This window comes from Agelaius phoeniceus, chromosome 17 (genome assembly GCF_051311805.1).
Source record: "Agelaius phoeniceus isolate bAgePho1 chromosome 17, bAgePho1.hap1, whole genome shotgun sequence".
Taxonomy (NCBI): Eukaryota; Metazoa; Chordata; class Aves; order Passeriformes; family Icteridae; genus Agelaius; species Agelaius phoeniceus.
Window position 1 is genome coordinate 2,656,180 of NC_135281.1, and position 27,453 is coordinate 2,683,632.

Genomic DNA, 27,453 nt, shown 5'->3' on the forward strand with positions numbered 1-27,453 from the left:
TGGAGACAAATGGAGAGAAAACAGGGAAAGGGAGGCAATGGGCATCCTTGGGCTGCAGCTCTGAACAGCGGCTGAACTGGCTGTGCTGGAAGTGCCCTGCCCAGCCTGCCACAGCCACCTCTGTGTCCCCACATTGCTCAGTGCCTGGCACAGGCACCAACTCTGTCTGGGACAACACTGCCAACAGAGGGACAGAGAAGCTCCAGAGGAGTCTGCTGCTGCTTCTCCTCCCACATTTCCTGCTGGGACCCAGGAGAGGATGGGGGAAAACTTCTGCAGCTGACACCAGATCCAGCCTCAGCCTCAGGGTGCAGCAGCAGCCCCGGGCAGAACACGACAGCTGTGGATGCTGCTGGCAGGGGAAAGAGGCTGGGGCCTCCAAGGCAAAGGTGCTGTTGTGTGTCCCTGGAGAAGAGGATGCCACTGTACAGCTTACCTGTGTGTTGAGCCCCAGCAGTTCTCTTCTATGCTCAGAATAGAGCTGCTCTGTCTCCTGAAGAGCAGATTGACACTGAGACACCTGATTGTGCAGTGCCAGGTTCTGCTCTTCCAGTGTCCTGAGGCACACCTTCTTTTCTTCAAGAGACAGAATCAGCCTAGAAGGAAAGCAAGCAACTCATTACTAAATGATATCACCTTTTATCAACTCTTAGGACTCACACCACCTCAGGGGGAAACTGCTCTGCCTGATGAGGTTTCTCTAGACAACTTGGCTGTTTAGACTTGACTGTTCCCCCTGCAGTCCCTGACCAGCATGTGCCTACTCTGCTTTTGTCCCAGAATGAACAGCGAGTTCCTGCCTCCATGCCATACGTTCTTTCTGAGCTGGGAATGTGAATACAAACCTAACAAAGTCTTGCAATGAAGACATTAGGGGAGAGGAACAATTTTCTTCTGACTAACCAGGCTCCAAAGCAGGGAGGCTTGGTCAGCATGGAAGAGACATTTCCTTTCCCCATCTTACACATCCAGGTAGCAGGAGCAGCACCCTAGAGCCAGGGAATCTCTGGCAAGTTCCCGAAGATTTACCAGCACCCATCCTACTTTCAGCTGGAGAAACAAAGGCCAAAAGGGCAACTGAGGCTTGGAGCACAAACTGATGGAAGATGCAGAAGGCTCCAGGCAAGCAGGAGTGCCCTGCATTGGCTTTGTCTTCTTCTTGGAGGAAGAATCCTGTGGCACTGAAGCCTGGCAGGATTTGATCAGCTACATGAGCCCCCCATAGCTTGGTCCTGTTCCTTGCATTCTTTGCACAGTCAGAAATGCCTGTGACTGTGCAGGGTGGCAGGGACCCTGCTTGACCCCCTGCAGGCAGCGGGGGACATTGGATGAGGAACCATGCAACAGAGACATTCTTGTTTCTGGGCTGCCTCCAAGGCCAAGCTGGCCTAGAGCAGCACTCAGGGCCTTAAGATGGTTCTGCCCAGAAAAAGCATCAGATGCCAGGCTGATCCAGACCCCAAAGGCTTCAAGTTACAGGATCCAAGGTAGAGCTGATGGATGTATGCAGCTCCTTACAGTGCACCTCGGGCAGTGTCAACACACCCACCTAACCACACAATAACCCCTAGAGGGAAAGGGCTTCCCCAGAAGACTTTGTCTTCAGAAAAACTCTATCTGAAGGCTTGAAAGAAAAGCAAATGAAACTCAGCATTCAGATAATGAGACGTGTCTGCACGGGGAGTGCAGAACCTGCCATGTAGGAAATGCTGCCAGAGCCCCTGGCAGGTGCAAAGATGGCAAAGAGGGAATCCATTCAGCATAATGCAGAGTCCCACAGGCTTTCATTTACCTGGCCTTTTCCTTCTCTAGAGCATTGACAGAAGCCTGCAATTCTGAATTTTGCTGTGCCACTTCTTCCCATTGAATCCATTCCCTCTCCAAGTAGTCCAGATGCACTTGCAGCTCCTTGTTCTGATGTTGTGCCTCCTCCAGCATCTTCTGGATCTTCTCAAGCTCCAACAGCTTCTGCCTGGACTCTTCCTGTGTCTCCCTCACATCTTGCTGGGCTCTCTGTGCAGTCCTTTCCTGGCACTCTTGGGAGGCTGCCAGCTGAGATGTCAACTCTGCCACCTCCAGTCAAACAGAACAAAGCAGTCAGAGGCTACAGCCACAGCTTCTCACACTCAGCCACAGCACAGGCTGTGAGCAAAGGTAAAGGACAACTTTCCACTCCTCCCTGTCCTGAGAGCACCAGATTCACAAAGGACATGGACAACTTGTTTCAGTCTCTACGTGGCCCACCCGCAAGGGCACCTGAGAAAGCACCTGCCAAAGCAAGGCCAGCAAGAAGAGGCCAGCAGGAATCCATGCTGCTGCTTGCTGGCCAGCAGCACAGAGGACTAGCCCAGCTGTCCAGAGCAGCAGCTGACATTCAGCAGAGCCCTGAGTGTCCTTCAGAGCAGCTGCCATGGAGCCCCCAGAGCACGAGACAGCCCCAGGGCTCACCCCAGCAGCTGCTGCTCTGCCATGGAAAAGCAAGAAGGCCACAGACCCCTCGCTGCATGACTGCAGTGCCACTGCCCTTTCACTCACCTGCTTTTGTAGAGCCTCCCTCTGCTCAAGGAGGAGATTCCTTTCCTCTTTGAGGCCTTGTAGCTCTTCCTCGTGCCTCCTCTGTGCTGCCTGGGCTTCACTGTGTGCTTCCTGCAGCTCCCCTTGCAGCTCTGCCTCCACACGCTTCCAGGTCATCTCCAGCTGAGCCATCTGCTGCTGAGCAGCAAACAGCCTGGATTGCAGGCTCTCCTTTGCTGACCTACAAGTTGCAAAGATGGACAGACATGAGTTGCTTGCTCCAGACACCCACAGCCGGTTATTCCAGGACGACGTGGCTCAAGATCCCCACGCCTGAGGATGGAAAATGGGTCAGCTGGAAACTCGTCCAGAGAAGGCACATCTGGGCCATTTCCAGAGCAGAGCAGGGCCTCTGAGGGACTGCCCAGGCCTTCCTTATGGCCTGCCATAGCACAGGCAGCCCAGCCCAACTTGGCCTCAACAGCCAAACCTTCACTTGCTGCTCCTGACCTATGACTCTGGGTAGCTGTGCCTAAACAGGCTGGAGCAACAAGCAAAAGCCCAGCCCCTGCTCACAGCCCTTCTCTCATCAGCACTTCCAAGCTGCTCTGCAGGGGGACAGAACAGACTCTTGTCCTGGCTGACTCCTGACTTTTTAATGCTCTTGATAATGGACAGAAAGGTACATCATCTTCCAGACACCCGGGATTTAACGAGGCTTCAGAACTACTTTGCAGATACAGTAAAATCTCATGGTCGTGGCAGCACCTGTGAAAAATCAGATCACCCTTTTGTCTGAACAACAACTACCTGGATGCAGAGACTGCAGTTTCAACTCTTGCAAGGTCCAGGAGTAGACTTGCTGCCTTTATTTGAGTGTTGCTGAACAAGCAGGCAGTAGCCCAAGGGACTTGTCCTTCTTTACACAGTGAGAGGGACCATGCAAAGGCACCTTGGCAGGTTTGGCAGCTGGGTGCCCACCAACAATCAGCAAGAATGCCCAGAGGCTGTTGAGAATTCCAAAGAGCTTTCCCTGCTGCTCTCTAACCAGCTCTAGGTCTTGTCCCACACTTCTCAAGAGTGTGCTTGGAAGCAGAAATGCCTCAAGATGGTCAGCAGGAGCCTCTGGCTTCACCCTGAATGGCAGCGTGCTACTCCCAATGTGCCAAGGTAAGAGCCTGGAATGCTGAAGATGAGGCTTCCTGGTCTGAAGATCAGGATCATGTCAAGCGACTCAGAAAGGAACGAGGGATGTTCAATGCCCAGAACGAGGAACCAAACCCAAGAGAAACTTGAGGTTTCACTCAGCATCTGCATGGTTCAACTACTCCTCAGTTCAGGGCTGGCTGGATTGCTTTTGACATCCCACAGGAGTGTGCTCGGCGGCACAAACTGGAGCCCAAGGCTGACGAGAGCTTTGCTGGCTTTCGGTGCAAGAAAAACAACCTTCACATTGTGGCATTTATATTTTTTCCTTGAGACGCTTCCACATTGTGTCCACGGAATGTAAAACCATCTGAAAAGTTTCAACTCCCTGCCTTTACCTGGTCTCCTCCAGCTGCCTGGCAAGGTCTTGTCGGAGCCACTCGGTGGCTGCCAGTCGGCCCTCAAGGTCAGCCTTCTGGGCCAGCAGCTCCTCCTCTCGCCACGCCTGGGCCACTTCATGTCCTTGGCCAGAGGATTCCTGGCTCAGCAGCTCCAGAGACCAGCTCGATGACTCTTCTTCCTCGGAAACCTGCAAGTGGGACAAGGTACAGCTGGAGCCCTTCCTCAGGAGCCCTGTGCAGAGCCAGCCAGTGCCACCTCACAGGCAGCCAGAGGACAAGGAGCACCTGTGCCCTGGCCTCAAAGTTTCACAGCATCTGCCCCATGCAGCTCTGATAGCCTGGCCTGCCAAAAGCCTCTGGCACTGTTCCCTTGGAAGTGCTGTGGCAGGCCCTGCTGCCTTGCCCGGGCCCAGACAGCTCCTTCCCAACAAACATCCCTACTGCAAACTCTGTGTTGTCACCCAAAACCACTGCATCTTCCACAACTGCCAATATAATTGACTCTAAGCACCAGCTGTGCTGAACATTTTCAGCCATTACTCCAAAACTCAACTGGCATTTGTCCATCACTCTGCTCACCGGCTCCATTCCTTCCCACACCCAATCCAAACCCCCATGTGTTGCCTCTTCATGTGTGGGCACAGGAGAAGCAGCTCCCCATGCCCAGCTTTTGGCCTGGAGCTGCTTTGAACAGCAAGCTCCAGAGCTGGATCAGTCATTCTGGGTGTGCCAGGAATCAGTCTGGCAGTCAGTGGCCTCTGGCTGGAGCCAGGCAGACAGACAAGGCTCTTTACCCAAGCAGGCCTGCACTGACAGGGATAGAGACCCACCTCTTCAGGGGAAAAATCACTTGAATAATTCAGGGACACTGGAGTGGACTGAAGGTCAAGTTCTCTGCCTGCCTGGATACAAATCTTTCCCTTCAGGGAGCCCAAGTGTTGCTTCAGAGCCCCTCTGGCAAGTTCCCTCTTGTTCAGTGCAGCACTCAGTACTTGAGTCTTGTCCCTCGATTTCTTCAAAGCAGCAGCCCCATGCTCCAAATCTTCTTGCAACTCTTCCCTCTCCACTTGTAATTCTTGATTATTTCCCTTATGATTGCTCATCTCAGGTGCATGCATTTGATTCTTCTTTTCCAGATATCTCATCTGCTGCTGGTACAATTCCCTTTCATGCTGCCAAAACAGGGAGAAAAAGGATCACTCATTCCCTCTCTTGCTTTGCTTTTCATACCAGATCTGGACTCCTCCTGCAGGGGCAGGCACAGACTGCCCCTCTCTCTCAGCCTCTCAGCATGCTGCAGAGCTTTGCTGGGCCCCCCTCCCCTTGATGCTGCATCTTTCCCAGCTCACTCAGCCCATCCCAGCTTCCCTTCTGCCCTTGCCTGACCTCCTGCAGCTCCACTCCAGGGCTCCTTTGGGGAGGAGCTGCCAGAACTGCAGCCAGGATTTCAACCCTGCTAAGCGGGATTCAGGCAGTGCCACGAGGATGTGCTCTCCATCAGGGAGGAAGGGAGAGCAAACAGCCACAGCCTTTCATTCCCTGGGGCTGGGCTGACAGCAGTGCTTTTCCACCTCTCCTGTGTAGAGTTCCCATGGCTCCATGCCCCAGAGCCCCACTGCCCTCTCTGGGAGCAGCAATGGCCAGATCAGTCTGTCATTCTCTGCTGCCACTCAGGACCAGTTCTCCCCTTGCAGGCACACGTCCTGCTGGGGATCAGACCTTGGCTTTCCTCTCCTCTCTCCCCACTGGCTGCTCTCCCATGGCCAAGGCCAAACACCTTTCTATTAACAGCAAACTTTGTGTTCTCCTCCCTCTTTCCACATCCAGATATTTAGAAAGCTGAACATGGCATTGGACACCAGGAATTCCCCAAACCATGCAATGTCAATAGGGACACTGAGGACATTGAGAACTAAAGGTTCTAGAGCACAGAAGCCCAGCAGGGAGGATAATCAGCAGCCTCAGCAATAACTGGCTTTGCCATGACTACAACATCTCCTCCTCCTTATTCAGTAGAATGCAATTAGAAAAGTTTAACTGGGAAAAGGTGCTCTTTAGAACTATGAGCACAAGGTCCAAACATAGCTAGGAAAGGGCCCTTTGTGGCATCTGCCAATCTCACCAGCACATCCTTCCTTTCCTTCTCCAGGTCCTCTAAATTCCTTTGCAAAGAGGGACAAAGAGTCAAAACATCTTCCTTCAGGGCAATGGCGTCTTGCTTCTGGGAATTTTCATGAGAGATTTTCTGGTGTTCTGCCCTCAACATTGCTGGAGGAGGGAAGGGGAAGGAGGAGGGGAAAAGAAAAGTCAAGTTAAACTGATGTGCATCCTGCAGAGACAACAGCACTGTCTTCTCTACCTGCCTGTGTTTGCCAGGCCCTAAGCCCACAAAGGCTCCAAAGCTGACAGAAATGAAGGAAACTTCCGGGCAGAGAAAAAGGCAGGAATGAAAGGGGCAAGGATAAGAGGGATAGAAAAGTGTGTTTGCTCTTGGCCTTGTGCAGAGTGAGCAATCTAAGAGAGACAAAGCACAGGGGATGCCTGTGCAGCCCTGCTCCAGAGAGGCCAATAGCCTGGAGGCTCTGGCAGGGCCTGGAGTTTGGGGGGAATGGAGCTGAGGCATCCAGCTACAGCTCCTTAGCACAGACACGGAGCCTGAGAGGCACCAGCTGTGCACGGGATCAGCCCTAGCACAGCCAGAGGGCACTGCCAGCCACAGCATCTTTCTCAAGAGAAAGCTTTCACTGGCACGTGGATGGAGAAATCTCCTGCTGGCTGTTTTTCTCCTCTGCCATCTCTGGGCACTTTTCCTCTGCGAGGCATCAGTGAGATCCCCACAGGTCAGACAGCATGGGGCAGTGGATGGGAGAGGAGAAGCTGTACCTTGCTCACTTTGCTCCAGCTGTTTCAGCAGCTCCTTATTGCGAGCCCTGAGATTGTCTCTCTGAGCCTGTCTCTTCCTCAGCTCCAGCTCCATGGCCTTACACTGTGTGACCATGGTCTCTGCTCTTTCCTCAGAGCTCTGGAGCCTCACACGCAGCTCAGACTCCTCAGTTTCCAATTGCTTCTGTCGAGTTTCCAAGAAAGCTGCCTTCTCCTTCACTGCCTCCAGCAGGGCCCAGGCCTGGAAGATGGATGCACAGAGCCTCAGGGACAGGGCTGCTCCTGAGGCTGCACAGCGGGCCGCAGGGAGAGCAACGAAGGAGAAATGACTTCAAGCCAAACCCAGAAGGCACAGAAGCAAGGATGCCAATGGAGACAAATGGAGAGAAAACAGGGAAAGGGAGGCAATGGGCATCCTTGGGCTGCAGCTCTGAACAGCGGCTGAACTGGCTGTGCTGGAAGTGCCCTGCCCAGCCTGCCACAGCCACCTCTGTGTCCCCACATTGCTCAGTGCCTGGCACAGGCACCAACTCTGTCTGGGACAACACTGCCAACAGAGGGACAGAGAAGCTCCAGAGGAGTCTGCTGCTGCTTCTCCTCCCACATTTCCTGCTGGGACCCAGGAGAGGATGGGGGAAAACTTCTGCAGCTGACACCAGATCCAGCCTCAGCCTCAGGGTGCAGCAGCAGCCCCGGGCAGAACACGACAGCTGTGGATGCTGCTGGCAGGGGAAAGAGGCTGGGGCCTCCAAGGCAAAGGTGCTGTTGTGTGTCCCTGGAGAAGAGGATGCCACTGTACAGCTTACCTGTGTGTTGAGCCCCAGCAGTTCTCTTCTATGCTCAGAATAGAGCTGCTCTGTCTCCTGAAGAGCAGATTGACACTGAGACACCTGATTGTGCAGTGCCAGGTTCTGCTCTTCCAGTGTCCTGAGGCACACCTTCTTTTCTTCAAGAGACAGAATCAGCCTAGAAGGAAAGCAAGCAACTCATTACTAAATGATATCACCTTTTATCAACTCTTAGGACTCACACCACCTCAGGGGGAAACTGCTCTGCCTGATGAGGTTTCTCTAGACAACTTGGCTGTTTAGACTTGACTGTTCCCCCTGCAGTCCCTGACCAGCATGTGCCTACTCTGCTTTTGTCCCAGAATGAACAGCGAGTTCCTGCCTCCATGCCATACGTTCTTTCTGAGCTGGGAATGTGAATACAAACCTAACAAAGTCTTGCAATGAAGACATTAGGGGAGAGGAACAATTTTCTTCTGACTAACCAGGCTCCAAAGCAGGGAGGCTTGGTCAGCATGGAAGAGACATTTCCTTTCCCCATCTTACACATCCAGGTAGCAGGAGCAGCACCCTAGAGCCAGGGAATCTCTGGCAAGTTCCCGAAGATTTACCAGCACCCATCCTACTTTCAGCTGGAGAAACAAAGGCCAAAAGGGCAACTGAGGCTTGGAGCACAAACTGATGGAAGATGCAGAAGGCTCCAGGCAAGCAGGAGTGCCCTGCATTGGCTTTGTCTTCTTCTTGGAGGAAGAATCCTGTGGCACTGAAGCCTGGCAGGATTTGATCAGCTACATGAGCCCCCCATAGCTTGGTCCTGTTCCTTGCATTCTTTGCACAGTCAGAAATGCCTGTGACTGTGCAGGGTGGCAGGGACCCTGCTTGACCCCCTGCAGGCAGCGGGGGACATTGGATGAGGAACCATGCAACAGAGACATTCTTGTTTCTGGGCTGCCTCCAAGGCCAAGCTGGCCTAGAGCAGCACTCAGGGCCTTAAGATGGTTCTGCCCAGAAAAAGCATCAGATGCCAGGCTGATCCAGACCCCAAAGGCTTCAAGTTACAGGATCCAAGGTAGAGCTGATGGATGTATGCAGCTCCTTACAGTGCACCTCGGGCAGTGTCAACACACCCACCTAACCACACAATAACCCCTAGAGGGAAAGGGCTTCCCCAGAAGACTTTGTCTTCAGAAAAACTCTATCTGAAGGCTTGAAAGAAAAGCAAATGAAACTCAGCATTCAGATAATGAGACGTGTCTGCACGGGGAGTGCAGAACCTGCCATGTAGGAAATGCTGCCAGAGCCCCTGGCAGGTGCAAAGATGGCAAAGAGGGAATCCATTCAGCATAATGCAGAGTCCCACAGGCTTTCATTTACCTGGCCTTTTCCTTCTCTAGAGCATTGACAGAAGCCTGCAATTCTGAATTTTGCTGTGCCACTTCTTCCCATTGAATCCATTCCCTCTCCAAGTAGTCCAGATGCACTTGCAGCTCCTTGTTCTGATGTTGTGCCTCCTCCAGCATCTTCTGGATCTTCTCAAGCTCCAACAGCTTCTGCCTGGACTCTTCCTGTGTCTCCCTCACATCTTGCTGGGCTCTCTGTGCAGTCCTTTCCTGGCACTCTTGGGAGGCTGCCAGCTGAGATGTCAACTCTGCCACCTCCAGTCAAACAGAACAAAGCAGTCAGAGGCTACAGCCACAGCTTCTCACACTCAGCCACAGCACAGGCTGTGAGCAAAGGTAAAGGACAACTTTCCACTCCTCCCTGTCCTGAGAGCACCAGATTCACAAAGGACATGGACAACTTGTTTCAGTCTCTACGTGGCCCACCCGCAAGGGCACCTGAGAAAGCACCTGCCAAAGCAAGGCCAGCAAGAAGAGGCCAGCAGGAATCCATGCTGCTGCTTGCTGGCCAGCAGCACAGAGGACTAGCCCAGCTGTCCAGAGCAGCAGCTGACATTCAGCAGAGCCCTGAGTGTCCTTCAGAGCAGCTGCCATGGAGCCCCCAGAGCACGAGACAGCCCCAGGGCTCACCCCAGCAGCTGCTGCTCTGCCATGGAAAAGCAAGAAGGCCACAGACCCCTCGCTGCATGACTGCAGTGCCACTGCCCTTTCACTCACCTGCTTTTGTAGAGCCTCCCTCTGCTCAAGGAGGAGATTCCTTTCCTCTTTGAGGCCTTGTAGCTCTTCCTCGTGCCTCCTCTGTGCTGCCTGGGCTTCACTGTGTGCTTCCTGCAGCTCCCCTTGCAGCTCTGCCTCCACACGCTTCCAGGTCATCTCCAGCTGAGCCATCTGCTGCTGAGCAGCAAACAGCCTGGATTGCAGGCTCTCCTTTGCTGACCTACAAGTTGCAAAGATGGACAGACATGAGTTGCTTGCTCCAGACACCCACAGCCGGTTATTCCAGGACGACGTGGCTCAAGATCCCCACGCCTGAGGATGGAAAATGGGTCAGCTGGAAACTCGTCCAGAGAAGGCACATCTGGGCCATTTCCAGAGCAGAGCAGGGCCTCTGAGGGACTGCCCAGGCCTTCCTTATGGCCTGCCATAGCACAGGCAGCCCAGCCCAACTTGGCCTCAACAGCCAAACCTTCACTTGCTGCTCCTGACCTATGACTCTGGGTAGCTGTGCCTAAACAGGCTGGAGCAACAAGCAAAAGCCCAGCCCCTGCTCACAGCCCTTCTCTCATCAGCACTTCCAAGCTGCTCTGCAGGGGGACAGAACAGACTCTTGTCCTGGCTGACTCCTGACTTTTTAATGCTCTTGATAATGGACAGAAAGGTACATCATCTTCCAGACACCCGGGATTTAACGAGGCTTCAGAACTACTTTGCAGATACAGTAAAATCTCATGGTCGTGGCAGCACCTGTGAAAAATCAGATCACCCTTTTGTCTGAACAACAACTACCTGGATGCAGAGACTGCAGTTTCAACTCTTGCAAGGTCCAGGAGTAGACTTGCTGCCTTTATTTGAGTGTTGCTGAACAAGCAGGCAGTAGCCCAAGGGACTTGTCCTTCTTTACACAGTGAGAGGGACCATGCAAAGGCACCTTGGCAGGTTTGGCAGCTGGGTGCCCACCAACAATCAGCAAGAATGCCCAGAGGCTGTTGAGAATTCCAAAGAGCTTTCCCTGCTGCTCTCTAACCAGCTCTAGGTCTTGTCCCACACTTCTCAAGAGTGTGCTTGGAAGCAGAAATGCCTCAAGATGGTCAGCAGGAGCCTCTGGCTTCACCCTGAATGGCAGCGTGCTACTCCCAATGTGCCAAGGTAAGAGCCTGGAATGCTGAAGATGAGGCTTCCTGGTCTGAAGATCAGGATCATGTCAAGCGACTCAGAAAGGAACGAGGGATGTTCAATGCCCAGAAGGAGGAACCAAACCCAAGAGAAACTTGAGGTTTCACTCAGCATCTGCATGGTTCAACTACTCCTCAGTTCAGGGCTGGCTGGATTGCTTTTGACATCCCACAGGAGTGTGCTCGGCAGCACAAACAGGAGCCCAAGGCTGACGGGAGCTTTGCTGGCTTCACATGACAGGAAAACAATCTTCACATTGTGGCATTTATATTTTTTCCTTGAGACGCTTCCATATTGTGTCCATGGAATGTAAAACCATCTGAAAAGTTTCAACTCCCTGCCTTTACCTGGTCTCCTCCAGCTGCCTGGCAAGGTCTTGTCGGAGCCACTCGGTGGCTGCCAGTCGGCCCTCAAGGTCAGCCTTCTGGGCCAGCAGCTCCTCCTCTCGCCACACCTGGGCCACTTCATGCCCTTGGCCAGAGGATTCCTGGCTCAGCTGCTCCAGAGACCAGCTCGATGACTCTTCTTCCTCGGAAACCTGCAAGTGGGACAAGGTACAGCTGGAGCCCTTCCTCGGGAGCCCTGTGCAGAGCCAGCCAGTGCCACCTCACAGGCAGCCAGAGGACAAGGAGCACCTGTGCCCTGGCCTCAAAGTTTCACAGCATCTACCCCATGCAGCTCTGATAGCCTGGCCTGCCAAAAGCTTCTGGCACTGTTCCCTTGGAAGTGCTGTGGCAGGCCCTGCTGCCTTGCCTGGGCCCAGACAGCTCCTTCCCAACAAACATCCCTACTCCAAACTCTGTGTTGCCACATAAAACCACTGCACCTTCCACAACTGCCACTGGGCTAACAAAATTTCTCTTTGGATCTATTTCAGTGAATCAAGGGAAATTCAGCTGAATCAAGGGAAAATATACAGGACTTCTCCCTAATAGAAGAAAACCCGCATCACAGTGTCACCTCTTCACATACTCCAAGCAATTCTCTGCAAGGAGAGGATGCTTTACTGGGAAACGGCTCTTGTGACGAGCAGATATTTAGTGACTGATGGATGTCTGGCTGATGTGGCCAAAGCAAAACCTCTGCTGTGCATTTGCCAAACCTACCACATTGTCCAGACCTGAGAGTGTCTGACAGAGACCCTCTGAAACACAGCCTTCTCTTGCAGCTATCCTGTAACATCCAATCCAAACCTCCCCTGCCACAGCTTGGGACTATTTCCTCTTCTCCTGTCCCTTGTTCCCTGGAAGCAGAGCCTGACCCTCACCTGGCTGCAGCTTCCTGTCACAGGGACTTGGAGAGAGCAAGAAGGTGCCCCCTGAGCCTTCTTTTCTCCAGGCTGAGCCCCCCCAGCTCCCTCAGCTGCTCCTGGTCACACCTGTGCTCCAGACCCTTCCCCAGCTCCCTTCCCTCTTTTAGAGGCTCTGTGGCTGCCCCAAGCAACACATTTTGCAGAAGCATGCCACACTTTGCTGATGAACATGCATATCCCTGGCTAAGAAATGCGTGTGCCCTCTTGAGCCAGGTGTGCACAGCACTGTGCCTGTCTTCTAGTGCCTGAAAGAGCATCAGGCTGATCTGGCTGCCACAACTCCCACTGCCACAGGTGCTGCCTAGCAATAAGGTGTTCAGAGCCCTGCTACCATCATCCCTCCCTTGCTCCAGCACATCCCTCTGAAGCTGCAATTCCTCCAAAGTCTGCCTCTTGACTTCCAGCTCCCTCTGCAAGGATGGCCCTTCTCCCTCGAGTGCAGCCAAGTCCTCCACTGTACAAGAAGGGGCAAGACGAGTTTTCAAGGGAAAACCATCTCATTTCCAAAACCAACCTCCATCCAGTCCTGCTGCTCTGCCTCTTCTGCCTGGGCTGACGCTTCCTTCTGCTGCTTGGTGTTCTGCTGCTGCAGACATAAGGCTCCTGTCTCCGGGATTCCAGTGCATTGCCGCAGCATTTCCTTGGACTTCTCAATTTTTGCACAGTCACTGCAGAGACAAGGCCCAGTCAGAAGAAGCAAGAGGCCTGTAGAGTCAGCAATGCCATTTTCAGCACACCAGGATGGAGCTGGGGGCAGTGGGCTAAGGAAGACCTTGCTCTTTCCCTCCCAAGGAAATCCTCCAGAGGCAAAGGGAAAGGAAGGCAGGATTTTGCCTTCCTTCAGTGACAAGCAGTGGCTGGGCAGGGGCATGCAAGGAACAGAATTCAGGAAGCAGCACGGCAAGAAGAAGGAGTCTTCTATTCCAATATGGCTCTGCATCTCCCAGACAGCCTTGGGAGTCACAGTAGAGCATCCAAAACCTAGACAGGACATTGCTCGAGATCCACACTGAGGCCTACACATGGTAGGCAGGTGATTTCTTCATCCAGGACACCTCTGACCTCCCAGACCTGGAAGCAGATTGCCTCTGGAATGCAGGAGGAGGAGGAGGAGGAGGAAATGCTCACCTACAGATTTCTTCTAGCAGAGAGTCTATGATCTGGTATTGGCTTCTGATCCTCTGGGTTCTCTCCTCTACTTGATCAAACTGTTGCCACATGCGCTCACAGTTCTCTGTAGCTTCCTGAGCCAATTCAAAGGGATGCTGTTCATCAGTGGATGTCAGAGTTGAGAGGATGTTCCCAGGATTGTCGGTGCAGATGATGGAATTGGCCATGCTGTCACCGTCGTCTACCAGCACCTGAAAGGCCACATCCAGCTGTTAGTCAGGTATTCTGTTCCTGTTCCAAAGTAGCACTGAGATGCCTCTTCTGATCCCACAAGAACCAGTGTCCATTCATGGAGAACCAGTTTCAAAAGGCCAGCCAGCTCAGCACAGTTTACTCACCTGAGGGGCTCTGGAGGAACGTCCCTGGTGAGAAAGCCCTCGAGCTCCCTGCAAGTGCACAGGGAAGAGCACACTCAGACTGCATGGCTGCCCCTGAGGCAGTTGCCTCTAAGTGCTTCCCAGCCTGTCCCAGAGCACAGCACTTCCAGCTGAGCTCCTCCTCCCTTCCTTGGCAATATTTTCAGCCCAGGAGTTTGAGAGCAGCGCAAACCAACATGCTGCAAGGTGTCTGATCACTTCTAAGAACACCAGAAGGGGAGCTGCCCAGAGCCCAATCCAACCTGGCCTTGAACACTCCCAGGGATCCAGGGGCAGCCACAGCTTCTCTGGGCAACCTGTGCCACGGCCTCAGCACCCTCAGAGGGCAGAATCCCCTCCCAATATCCCATCCATCCTTGCCATGTCTCACTGGGAAGCCTTGTCCTGTCCCTGCAGGCCCCTGGCTTAAGTCCCTCTCCAGCTCTCTTGCAGCCCTTTCATGCATTGGAAGGGACTCTAAGGTCACCCTGGAACCTTCTCTAGTCAGGACAACCCCAACTCTTGCATCCTTTTCCCTTGGCACAGGTGCTCCAGCCCTTGCAGCATCTTCCTATCATCCTTGTGACCTCCTCTGGGCCACTGGGGATCATTTTGGAGATGTCTGGGAGAAACTCATTCTTGACTCTGGGAAGCGCTGAGGCTGCGCTGTAATTTGGGTGAGGGGAAGGCAATGAAAAGCTGCTCCCTTGTTTGTGCCCACGGCCTCCAGTGGGACAAGGAGAGTGGAGGAGATGTGGCTGTGCTCTGGGATAGCCAGGAGCCCCCCATTCCCTCCCAGGCCTGTCCCCATGGCAAGCACCACAGCTGCTGCCAGCTCTGGAACAACCAACTGTTAATCCCTTGCTAATCCCAAAGGGAACTGTTCCCTAAGGCACAGCCCAGGCCCACCCAGGTCCCTGCTGGGCTTGGCACAAGGAGAGCAGCGGCTTTGTCACTCACCCTCCGGGTCTCCATCCGCCCCTCGCACGAAGAGACAGATAATATCAGAGAGAGATAATATCAGTGCCCAAAGGCCCTTGGCCTTTGCAGGGTCTAAACCCCAAATATCCAAAGGCCCTTGGCCTTTGCAGGGTCTAAAGCCCAGTGCCCAAAGGCCCTTGACCTTTGCAGGGTCTAAAGCCCAGTGCCCAAAGGCCCTTGACCTTTGCAGGGTCTAAACCCTGATATCCAAAGGCCCTTGGCCTTTGCAGGGTCTAAACCGCAAAAACCCAAAGGCCCTTGGCCTTTGCAGGGTGTAAACACCAATATCCAAAGGCCCTTGGCCTTTGCAGGGTGTAAACACCAATATCCAAAGGCCCTTGGCCTTTGCAGGGTGTAAACACCAATATCCAAAGGCCCTTGGCCTTTGCAGGGTGTAAACACCAATATTCAAAGGTTCTTGGCCTTTGCAGGGTCAATAGCACACAATCTAAGTGCCGTTGGCCTTTGCAAGGTCCAAGCCCCAAAGTTCACGAGCTGTTGACAGCTCCAGGGTCCAAACCCCAATAGCCAGGAGCTGTTGATTGTTGCCAGGATCCAACCCCCAGCATTCCATGGCCTTTGTGACACTTGCCAGGGTCATACCCCCAGTGTTCCATGGCCTTTGTGATGGCTGCCAGGGCCCAAAGCCCAGCATTCCAGGGGCTGTTGGGAGGCCCTCCCTGGCTCTCCCCCCATCCCTGCTCCCTGCTGGTCCTGGCACTGGCCCTGCCTCCCCCATGTCCCCAGAGCCCTCCTGGGCAGCTGGGCAGGGACCTGGCTCAGAAGTCAGTTTTAAGGCTCAGCATTCTCAAGACTTGCAGGCTCTTTAGGGATGCGCTTCATTCCTGAGTCACAGGAATTCTTCTGTCTTCTCTGACAAAGGGCACATGAAAGAAAAAGCCTAAAAAGGTTCTTGGTGCCTACAAATATTCATGGAAAATAAAGCTTTGCCTTTAGAACAGCCATATGAGGAGGAAGAATGGTGTTTCAGGGGCTTTTCAAATTTCTACAGAGAAATGCTGAGAGCTGCAGTGTTTAAGGCTCATAAAATGAGACAATCACGAGTACATTTTTTTCTCTGCTCTCTGTTTGGCAATATATCACTAGGTCTTGTAGGCAGAAGAAAATCTTGCTGCTTCCATCAAAGATTCCTCACTAGGAACAGATCTTCAAGAACCAAATGGGTCTGCTTGCAGAAACTTTGGCAGGTATTTTTGCCCTCATTTTTGGTTGCATTCATCTGTGTCCTAGGGAGGATTTTTGTGCCCGCGTTGACAGGAATTGGCTTCTGAGCAGGGCACAAATCCTGTGTGGAAGAGCAGAGCTGCAGCTGCCTTCTGTAAGGCCTCTCTCTCCAGAGAGGGACGGCCCAAGGATGTCACTGCCAAGTTAAGGTTCAGAGAGTGATGCAGCTTCAAGTCTCTGCTTCCACAAGAGCAGCTTTGGGCTCCTTGCACAGCTGCAAAGGAGCAGCACAGCTCCTGGTGAAGGTCTGACAGCTCCTGCCTGGTCCTTGCGCAGCTCTCAGTGGAGTTCTGCCGCTGCTGTTGCTCTTGGGCCAGCTGTGACTGCAGCAGGGATACCTGAAAGAGGCACAAGGCCCGGCTCAGACAAGCCCACGCTGGCAGGAGCACCTGCAGCCCCACGGTACCGCCTCTCGGGGCAGACACAGCCTCCAACTCCAGCCCTCACCAACACTCTGCCCTTGGGCAAGGGCAAAGGAACAGGCTCCCAGACACAACAGAGCTCAGAGCATCAACAAGTCCACTTCCAGGCTGCCAAACCCTTCCCACATACATCCCTCAGCCACCACAGGTCTATTACAGACACTTCCAATGGGATTTAGGAACCCAGCTCTGATTTCCAGAGCACACATTTGGGCCACTGACCCCTTTCTCCACAGGCTGTGCCTCAGCACGAGGGCTGCTGCTCCCCTGAGCTCCTGGAGGACTCTTCTACTTGAGCTGCTGGACCGTCAGCCCAGCCATGAGGGGAGTGTGGTGCTTGGGTTTTTTTGGTGCTTTCTTGAGGCATTTGAGCACCCCAAGCCCCATTTTACACATCCTCATTGTGAAAAACAAGGTTCACTCTCCAGTAAAAATTTAAAAGTTGAATAAAGGACAATAAGAGACAAAGAGAATAAAGCAATGTTTTTGTGGCCAGGTGCCTGGCATTCAGCCAAGAGCACACCTGCTGTTTCAGAGATGTCCCTTACATACACTTTCTATTGCATCAGCCTACTGCATAGTCATAAGCAATTATGCATATTTAAACTTTTCCCCAAATTACTTTACATGTTCTAAGAATTGTTTAGCATGTCTCCTCCTTGGGCCCACCTTTTCAGAGCCTGTGCATTTTGTGGCGGTGATTTGAGTTCGCCCTTGTTATCACCTCCTGTTTGGGCTTTGGTCCATTTTTTCTAGAGATGGTGGGTGCTGATAATTGGCATGTCAGCAGCAGGGGTCTCCATCATAGGTTTATTGAATGTTATCCCAACCAAGCAGGCAGTTTAACACAAACATGCTATATCAGCTATTTAACTACTATGTCTAGGTTTAGTTAACAACAGAAAAAACCCTATGTTTTTATAGCAAAGTTACTCTAATATACATATAGAATCCATCTTAATATTTGCAAAAAGCCAATATTGTAATATGTATTTATAACAATCCTTTCCCCAACAGCACCCATATCTGCACCCCTGATAGGTGAACAGAGGGGTGGGTTTGGTTCCACAGGGGTCCGGCAGAAATTTTGGAAACAATGTATTACATATCAGTGCCCCACATGCCAATGCAGAGTGACTCTGAAAGGCAAAGACATCGTCTGAACAGGACTCAGTGACACTGGTGCTAAGTGTGACCGTGTGACAGAGACAAGGAATGTGTGAGCCAGAGCACAAATGCTGCTCTGAGCCCTGGGGCCCAGGGAGCCCTGATATCAGCAGGTGTGGCAGAGTCCCTGCCAAAGCAGAGTCCCCCTGAGGCCCTGGCAGCGCTGGTGCCCATCTCCTGCCCCAGGGACCTGTGCCTCCAGAGGGCTTCTCTGCCAGAGGGCAGCCAAAGCTGACTTTGTGCACTGGGGCCTGGGCTCCATCCTACAGGGGCTCTTGGTAGGAGCACCTGGAGCAACTGGTGGCAACACTTGGTACGTGTCAGATGATGTTGCTCCTTCCTGGAATGATCTTTTCAAGGAAGGGATTAGCAGTAGCACAGAAAGACCAGTAGCTACAGAATTTCACAGAAGAGACTCCACCAAAACACTGTCATGTTCCTTGTGCTTTTTTGTCTTTCTTGCATTCTGAAAGAAAAAGAATTGGCCCAGCCTCTGCTATTCAACGCTCCACTTACTGTGTGTCTTCCTGTGGCAGCTCACGTGCAAACACAACTGGCTGCCTGCTGAGCATGGCAAAGGACGGCCACAAACAGGGAGGTCCCCGGTGAACATCAAGACAGACACCTGGGGAAGTGCAGAGGATAGGGATAACTCTGGCAGGAGAAGCTGTTCTGTGTCTCTGATGATGCTGCCAGCCCCCTGAAGGCACGGCCAAGACAAGTGCTGGAAGCAGCCATGTCCTGCTCTTTTCTGCTCTCAGATGCACACGGGACAGACTTGTTGCCCACAGGTCCACCAGACTTGATCCAGGAAAAAATGGAAGCCCCTGCATTGGTAGGGAAGGGGCTACAGCAAGAGCAAAGCAGGATCTTCCAGCAGCAAAACCTGAGCTTGTGAAGAGGGCCATGTCCTCAGCAGACACCAAAGTGCTTCCCTCCAGCCTTGAATGTTGGCCACAAGTGCCTGCCTTTCTTCAGAGCCTGCTACTGCTTCCTTTGTTCCAAGCCCATCCCGGATTTAGGTTGGAAGCTCATGCACATGTTTTTAAGGTGCCTGCACAGAGGAGAGGGACGGCAGCTGCAGCGCAGGGCTCGTGCTGCCTCTCATGATGGCATCAATGCCGCTGCCTTGGGACGCCTGCCAGTGGAGGGCGAGTCTGCCCTCAAGCACAGTCACTGTAGTCAGTCAGGGGCCCAGGCTGCAGCGGCAGCTGCCAAGCATTGCCGTGAGGCTGGCAAGCCAAGGGAAAGCCATTGTGGCCGAGTGCGCTGAAGCCTTTTGCTAAATCACACGCAATAGTGCCCAGAGTATGGCCCCTTTGGAATGGCGGCTGGTGCAGACGCCTTCTGGAGCAGGTGCCGGCGTTGGGGCTGCTGCTGTTCCTGTGCGCGCTCTGGTGCTGTTTCTGTGGCGTCCAGAGCCGCTTTGGCAGCAGCGACTCAGCAGCCCTGCTTGAGGAGACATCGCCGCCCTGGCCACAGAGGCAGAAGCTCTGTGGGCCCAGAGCTTGTGTCAGCAGGGCCTCATCCTCAGCACCATGGCCTGGGCAGCTGCGGGGGCCTGGGCTGGCCGCCAGCCCTGCTCTGCCCAATGCCCTGGCAGCAAGCAGTGACCGTGCCCCGGCAGGGCCCCCTTGCCCTCCTTGTCCCCAGCCAGGCCAGTCTGGACACCTCGGGGGGTCCCCACCCTCCTGCTGAGGCCCAGCCACCAGGGCTTCTGCCCCAGGCGTGGGAGCCTCTCTGGGGAAGCGCCCGGCTGTCAGGAACAAGGCTGACACCCAATTCCTCAGGGCTTCCCAGCAGCCCGGCCCCTCAGGGGCCTCCTGTCCCTTTGGAGCCTCCTGCCAGCCACTCCCTCCCACAGGGCCCTCGTGCCTTCCCAGCTCCTTGTCCTATCAGGGCCTCTGCAGCACCTCATCCCTTCATGGCCTCCCATCACCCCGTCATCCCCTCAGGCTCTCCCCCAGCCCGGCCAAGCTGCCTGGCAGTGGCACAGCCCCGAGGGAGCTCCAGAGGAGCCACATCGAGAGGCACCTCAGAGGCCTCAGCAATGCAGCCAGCAAGACACGGGCAGGAGGACACACATGGCCCTTCCTGGCTGGGCAGGAGGGCTTGTGGCCATCTCCAGGCACCAGTCCAGCAGGGATCCCTGCAGCTCCGGCCCCTGCCCGGCTGCTCTGTCGCCAGCACAAAGGCTTCAGCAGAACCACCCAAGGCCAAGGGGCTTCTGGCCATTTCTCCTTTCCCACTCCACACCAGGGCTGCTCGCTTGGCACAAGGACCCCTTTTCCCCTCTTCCCCCGTGCCCTGCGGACATTGGGCACCAAAGAGAGCTCCTGGGAGTCTGGGTATTAGAACACATTCTATATTTATATCCTAAAGAACAACAAAAAAGAAGGAATAAAGCAATCTTAAAGAAAAGAAAAGAAAAATCGCCCCTGGGGCTCAGAAGGCCCCAGCAGACAGAGAGCCTCTCAAATCAGCTCTCCTCAGAGCTCCAGTAGCACAGCCAGCTGTGGCCCCAGGGACAAGGCCGTTTCTTGCGGGCCCTGTGAAACTGATCTTGCAGCTTCTGCAAGATGGAGCCTGGAGCTCGGAGCTCTCTCCACAGCCCGGAGGACAAAGGCTGTTTCGAGAGCCAGGCTTCTGGTGGCAGGGCTGATGTCCTCTGCCTTGTCTTCAAGGGCTGCGAGAGAGAGGAACAGAGGCACGGTCAGATCCCGGATCTTTGGGGAGCCAAGGAGACCCCTGAGGCAGGGCCATGCCAGCCGGCTCTGGCCAAGGCCAGGAGGGAGCAGGGAGCAAGGGGATGGGCCCGAAGCTAGCGGACACTATTGCCCCACGTGGGCCTGAAATGGGAGCGTGTGCTGTGGCCACGGCAGCCCTGCTGCGCACAGGGAGCAGAGCCCTCGGCACCGGGGGAGGGATTGCAGGGCAGAGTGGGGAGGGGCAAGGTGGGGTTTGGTTGCGTGGAGTAGGACAGGGCAGAACAGGGCAGGGCAGGATAGGGCAGGCTTAGATGGGGTTGGGTTGGGGAGGAAGTTTGGGGCAGGGCACAGGAGGGCAGGGCTGGGTGGGGCGGATAATGAAGGGGATCTTTGGCTTGTGGTTTCCTGATGAACCTGATGCCTTCCTGTTGCACGATCTCCTGTGGGCTGTCCAAGTATGGCAGGGCTTGGTGCAAGTGCTCAGCCCTTCGGCTCCTCTCCTCTGCCAGCTGGAGAGAGCTCCAGGAGGGTGCATGTTGCAGTGTGGGCTGATGGTTGGTTGCTGCAGTCTTCCTAAAGTGTCCCCACAAGGAGAGCGCACCACCAAGCACACAGCAAATACCACGCTCACACACAGCAGCTTAATATCGACGATGGCAGAGGCAGGAAGGGTCATTGTATAGGTTTCCAGTGGTAGTTTATTTCACCTACACTCTGAAAGGGTCCAGGAACAAAGACAGTGAGATACAGAGGTCCAGGGTTATATACTGCTATAAAGGGGCAGAGCCAACAGCAACAACCAATTGAATCATCATTTTAAATGGTTAAGATTTCAGCTGAGGGTAAGAGCCAATTCATATTGAAGTTAGATACACCAGCGATAGGTTAATGATTATTAGATGCTTAAGCTAAAGCTAATTGTTATATTATGAGCTCATTTGTAAAAGAAAGCGGAGCAAGTGAACCATTATAGGAGCCATTATTGAAACCAACAGTACAATGCCCATCACTTGGACTCTATGCCAATCTATCATGAAGCAGAGGGGCTTGGATCATGCCAGAGGGTCCCAGAGACCTGACAAAGACTTTCCTGACTTAATCCCTGGGACCACTGACCCAGTTTGAGATCACCCACCCAATTCAAGGGAAGAATTGTGGAGGCATGAAGGACTAATAAACTCATTTTAATACAGAGAGGGGATTGGAGGTGCTGGGGGTATGCATATGTATTATTTTGGGAAAAAATGGAAGGCAAAAATCCTTGTGTGGCACAATCACACATTTGGGGACGATCCCCACGGTGCCACCCTCCGGCGTAATAAACATAACACTTTCTAACTTTGACAAGTTAGAGAGTCTTTGTCTGTGATTTTCGGTTTTAACGATTCAATTGGCGAGCCAAGGCAGGAGGAGACACTGCTCAGCTGTGAGAGCAGCTCAGGACATGGACGTCCTCGGGGTAAGCCCAGGGATATTCCTGGAAGAGCAGCCTCTGCTGCCCAGCCTGTTCATCCAGCAGGAGACAAGGACTCCTGACTACTAAAACTCTGAACAAAACGGTATGTTTAAAAATTTAAACAGTTTTGAGTAGTGATCTCTAAGGCGTACATGTGGTCAGGAAAGGCCATTTGGTAAGCTGTGGGAGACGTTCCATGCGCAACTTGTGCCTCTGCAGTGTGCTTGCAGGCTGAAGTTGCAGTTGAAATCTGGTTGTCAGCAGAAAGAGTTGTTGAACCATTGTACTGAGCTTGGGCTTTTGAAAGAAGGGGATTTTGCCATTTGTTTCATCGTAGAGGGCTCAGTTGGGTAGCAATTGGGGCTACCAGTCATAAGGGCAAATCCTGGTCTAAAGTGGTTCTGTTGTTGTGAATGTGTCCTGACAGTGAGAATGATTGTGAGAGCATTTGTTGAGACGTGCTGTTAGCATGATGCAAGTTTGGACCCACGGTTCCCTTTTTGGGCAACTGAAACAGCTGGGGAAAAACAAAGTGAGTGGGGTGCATGATCCTTAATAAAATCCCCTCCCCACTGTGACAGTGTGTGTGTCTGCGTTTTAGTTATGGGGGACAGAATTTATGGTAACAGGTGGAGTTCATGGTAAAAGGGTGTTTATGTTTGTGGAATTTGAAATATACAAGTTGAGTGCTTTAGTATAATGTATTTCTATATTGTTAGATTGTATGAAGTGTTTCCCGCGGGAATAAGAAGATTGTGTTGTTGTAGTCGCATTTGGAGCTGTGATGTATTTTTGAGGCAACGTTGCCAACTTGTGTCAAAAGTTGTAAGTGTAGCACACGTTGAGTGTGAAGTTGTTCAACTGGTTTGTTTGGAGCCTTTGCTAAGGGCTTACTTGTGGTTTTAGGTACGGGGTTTGTGTTTGTAATTATAATAGGGATAGTTTTGGTCTGAGAATCCAATCTGGCCAGACAGACAGGAGGAACTCCTTTGCTTCATTGGTTTGGGCTCGATGGGAAGCAACCAGAGTAAAGAGATCCCCAAAAGTAGTCCTTTAGGGTGTATTTTGGCACACTGGAAGGAACTAGTAGGGTATGGAGGGATAGAAAATAAAAGGACCCTTGTGAAATTTTCCACACAGTGGAAGCCACTCTATAGGCTCGAAGAGGGGGTCAGATGGCCCCCGACTGGAACCCTACATTATGAGACTTTGTTACAGCATATGTTGTTTTTGAGGCGGGAGCAAGAATGGGAAGAGGTGATGTATGCTGACATGTTTTTCTCCCAATTACCCTGAGTGGCAGAGGGATTTTGGACTCAGGTCTCCCTCTAACCCCTTTGTGTTGGCCCTGGAAAAAGATAATGAAGCTAACAGGGGAAGGCTGAAATGGTGTTGTAATGCATGCTCCATAAATCAGTGCTGCACACACCCAGACGAGGTATACCCAGCTGACTCACTGAAGCAAGAGTTGGGGGATCTGTTTGAACCACCCCCTAGGAGGCAAGGGGGACAGAGAGAGGCAGCAAATTTGGGAACAACCTCAACCTCAACTCCAACTCTTATTCTACCTTGTGAGACTACACCTTTAACTCCAACTCCAACTTTTGTTTCACCCCCTGACATCCCTGTCTGGACTTCAGCTTTTGTTCCACCCGCTAAGACTTCACCCTCAAGTCCAACTCCAGCTCTTGCTCCACCCTCTAACACCTCTGTCCAAACTCCAGCTCATATTCCAGCCCCCACTCCAATTAAAGCCACTACTATTTCAGCCCCAGCTCCAGCTTTAAACAAAGCTATTACTATTTCAACTCCAGCTCTGATTTTAAGCCCAGCTGAACCAGCTCCGGCTTCTATGTCAAGTTCAACTCCCGTTTCTATTCTATCCCCCACCTCAACTACTCCTCAAGTTTTCCAACTACCCAGCAGAGACAGCGAACGAGAGGAGTCCCCTCCAGAGGGTCCTATAGCCTCCTGGACTTGGAAACACACTAAGGAAATGATACAAGCACCTTTGAGGGAGGCACTAAGCCCTGAAGGGAAGACAATGTTAGTGAAAATTCCTTTTTCTACACTGGATTTAGAGGGTTGAGGAAAGCTTGCTAAACGTTATCAGAGTGACCCGATAGGTGTTGCAAAGGAATTGAAGTTTATGATTCAACAGCATCGACTTGATTGGTCAGATCTCCAGTTGTTATTGTATGCCTTAACTGAAACAGAAAAACAATTGATGTTAAAGGTAGCAGGGGGCTTAGCAGAAGATGCTTGTAGAATATACAGAGTGATAGAAGAGATGACATTCCTCTTCAGGATCCACATTGGAATGCTAATGATGGTAGTGATGTTGAAAGACTAGAGGATTATCAAGACTTCATAGTAAGGGGGTTAGAAAGGGCAATTCCTAGAACAATGAACTGGTCAGCCCTATATACAATTAAGCCAGGTCCCTCCAAAACACCTTCTGAATTTCTAGAACATTTGTGGGCTGCAATGTGTCATTCTACAACCTTAGATCCTGAATCTGAGGAAGGGATACGACATCTAGTGAGTTTATTCTTAGGACAATCTGCAGGGGACATTAGACGCAAACTTCAGAAGATACAGGGTCTGACAGCATGAGATTTAGAGACTTTGCTAGAGGAGGCATGGAGAGTATTTAGTAACCAGGAAGAAAAGTGCAAAGAAGGGATGAAAAAATTATTAGCAGTAGTAAGGGAAGAAGAAAAAGGGAAATGTGGACAAAGGCCACAAAGGCAGGGAGCACCTTGGCTAAGGAGAGATCAACATGCATTCTGCAAGAGAGTTGGACACTGGAAGAACCAGTGCCCGGAACGAAGAAAAGGTGATGGACAAAGAAGAGATCAAAAAGGGGGGTGGTGGTTGCCCATGTTAAGGAAGACTGATGTGGACCCGAGGATCTTACCCTAGGAGACCCTCTGGTTATAATGAAACTTGGGAACAAAGAAAAGGAAATGGATTTCCTGATGGACACAGGGGCAACATCTTTGGTGCTAAATAAAGCTTTAATGCCAATAACAGATGATGATGTCATGGTAAAGGGGCCAACTGGCCAATTTGAAAGAGCTTATTTTTGTAGGTCATTGAAATATAAACTTGGGAAACAGTGGGGAATTCACAAGTTCTTATATTTACCCAATACTCCATCAGCACTTTTGGGTAGAGATCTATTGGAACAATTAGAAGCAAATGGAGAGATTACTGTGGAGGTTAAGGAGGTTAAGTGACGCTGTTGAGTCAGGGACGGAATGAAAGACTCCAGTCTTCAGAAGATGAATCAGAAGACAATTTAATGAAGGCAGCAGGTCTTTTATAATGTGACTCGCTAAGCTGAGACTTGATTGGTCTCAAAGCAAAAACCTCTCACACTATTGGTGAACCGTGAATAGCACACTCTGGAGAACCATATCTATAAACAATGGTTACAGAGAGAGAGAGAGAGAGAATAATTGTTTTAAATCTTTTCTCTAAGTTTCCCAGGCTCAGCCTGGGAGAATTTATCTCTGTTCTTTCTTTGACTGAACTGAGAATATCCACAGTTAAGGACCAACAATATGTTAAGCCTGATGCTAATAACCAATGAGGCTAAAGTTGAAAGTGAAGATGAGATTCATAGGAAAATTCTGGATCAGGTATTTCCTGGGGTGTGGGCTTCTAACATACCAGGGAGAGCAAAGAATGCACCCCCAGTGCAAATTAGGCTTAAAGAAGGAAGACAACCGGTTAGGGTCAAGTAGGACCCTTTGAGAAAGGAAGATAGAGAAAAGATTAGCCCAGTAACTGAACACTTTTCACAGATAGGCCTATTGAAAGAGTGTCAGTCTGAGTTCCACACTCCTATTTTACCTGTTAAAAAGCCTGATGGATCATACCAAATAGTACAAGATTTAAGAGCTGTTAATAAGATAACTGAGGATTTATACCCGACCCCTACACTCTGTTAACTCGTTTAACATCTGAACCAACATGGTTTACTGTTTTTGAGGTGAACGATGGTTTCTTTTGCCTTCCTCTCCATAAGGGAAGCCAGAAAATTTTTGCATTTGACTGGGAAAATCCCAAAACTGGACACAAAACCCAGCTCACATGGTTAGTTTTGCCTCACGGCTTCAAGAACTCCCCTACAACATCTGGGGAACAACTTGCAAAAGTTCTGGAATCCTGGGAAGCTCCATCAGAAGAAGGAGAGCTGTTACAGAATGTGGACAACCTTCTGGTAGCTACCAAAACTCAAGAGCCATGTATAGAATGGATGGAAAGTCTCATAAACTTTTTGGGCCTACAGGGGTATTGAGTATCCCAGAAGAAAGCCCAAATGGTGAAGCAAACAGTTGTTTATTTGGGCTACGAGGTTAGTGCTGGACAAAGAACTTTAGGACAGGATCTCAAGGAAGCAATATGCCAGACCCCAAAGCCCCAGACAGTAAAGAACTGAGAACCATTTTAAGCATGACCGGGTGGTGCAGGCTGTGGGTTTGTAATTACTGACTGTTAGTCAAACCCCTGCATGCCTTGATCACGGAAGGAATCAGAGATCTCCAATGGACAAAAGAAGCAACACAAGCCTTCAGCCAACTGAAGAAGGCCCTCATGTCAGCTCCAGCCCTGGGACTTCCAGATGTGAGCAAACCATTCTTTTTTGTTTTCTCACAAAATGCATGGAATTGCTTTGGGAATGCTGGCACAAGATCTGGGCCCGTAGCACAGGGCAGTCGCCTTCCTCTCTAAGCAACTGGATGCAGTGGCTAAGGGATGGCCAGGATGCCTCAGAGCGGTTGTAGCAGTGGCAGTGAACATCCAGGAAGCACGTAAACTCACCCTGGGCCAGAAGAGGACTGTGCTAGTGTCCCACACAGTGTCTGCAATGCTGGAAGTAAACGGGGTATTAAATATTGGACCCCGAATGTTTCTGGGTGTGTCCTGCCTGGCTTTGTCTGGCCTTGCTGCTGGACCAAAGGCGGCAGCTGTGGTGTTTTCACCACAGAGATACCTTTGGCCGGCTGGGTGCTGCAGCTGGGCGCTCAGAACAAATCCAGGCAAAATAGGAACTCAGTTTACCTTTGATGGAAAAGGTTCAGATGGTGAAGAGAAAAGAAGCGGGTTCTGCCGTACAGCTTAAATCCAGAGTTTTATTTCAGCATGGTAGACTTCTGAATGTGGTAACAGCTCTCAGACAGACACACCGGCCGCATGGTCTCGTATCCTTTTAAGCCCCGGGGACAGGGGGAGGGGAGGGACAGGTGAGGGCCAACAAGGTGTGAGGAGGGGAAGGCTCAGGGGATATACAGGCCAATGAGCCCGGACCTGGGGGCATCTTTTGAAATTCTGCCAACCATTTGATGCCTTGCTGGAATGTTAAGATTGATGGACAGCTCTTAGGCAGGAGGGCAAAAGGGGGAGGAGGAAAGGTTGGCGCACCTGAGGGGGCTGGGATGGGTCAAACAGGAAACCGCACTGCAACAACGGGGGACATTGGGTCTCCCCACAGAGATTCTTGAAATACCAAGCCATAAGGGTAGAACAAGATGATGTAGAAACTGTGGAATCTAACATTATGATACCCAGCTTCTTTCCTCAGTGGTAGTATGGGAGAACC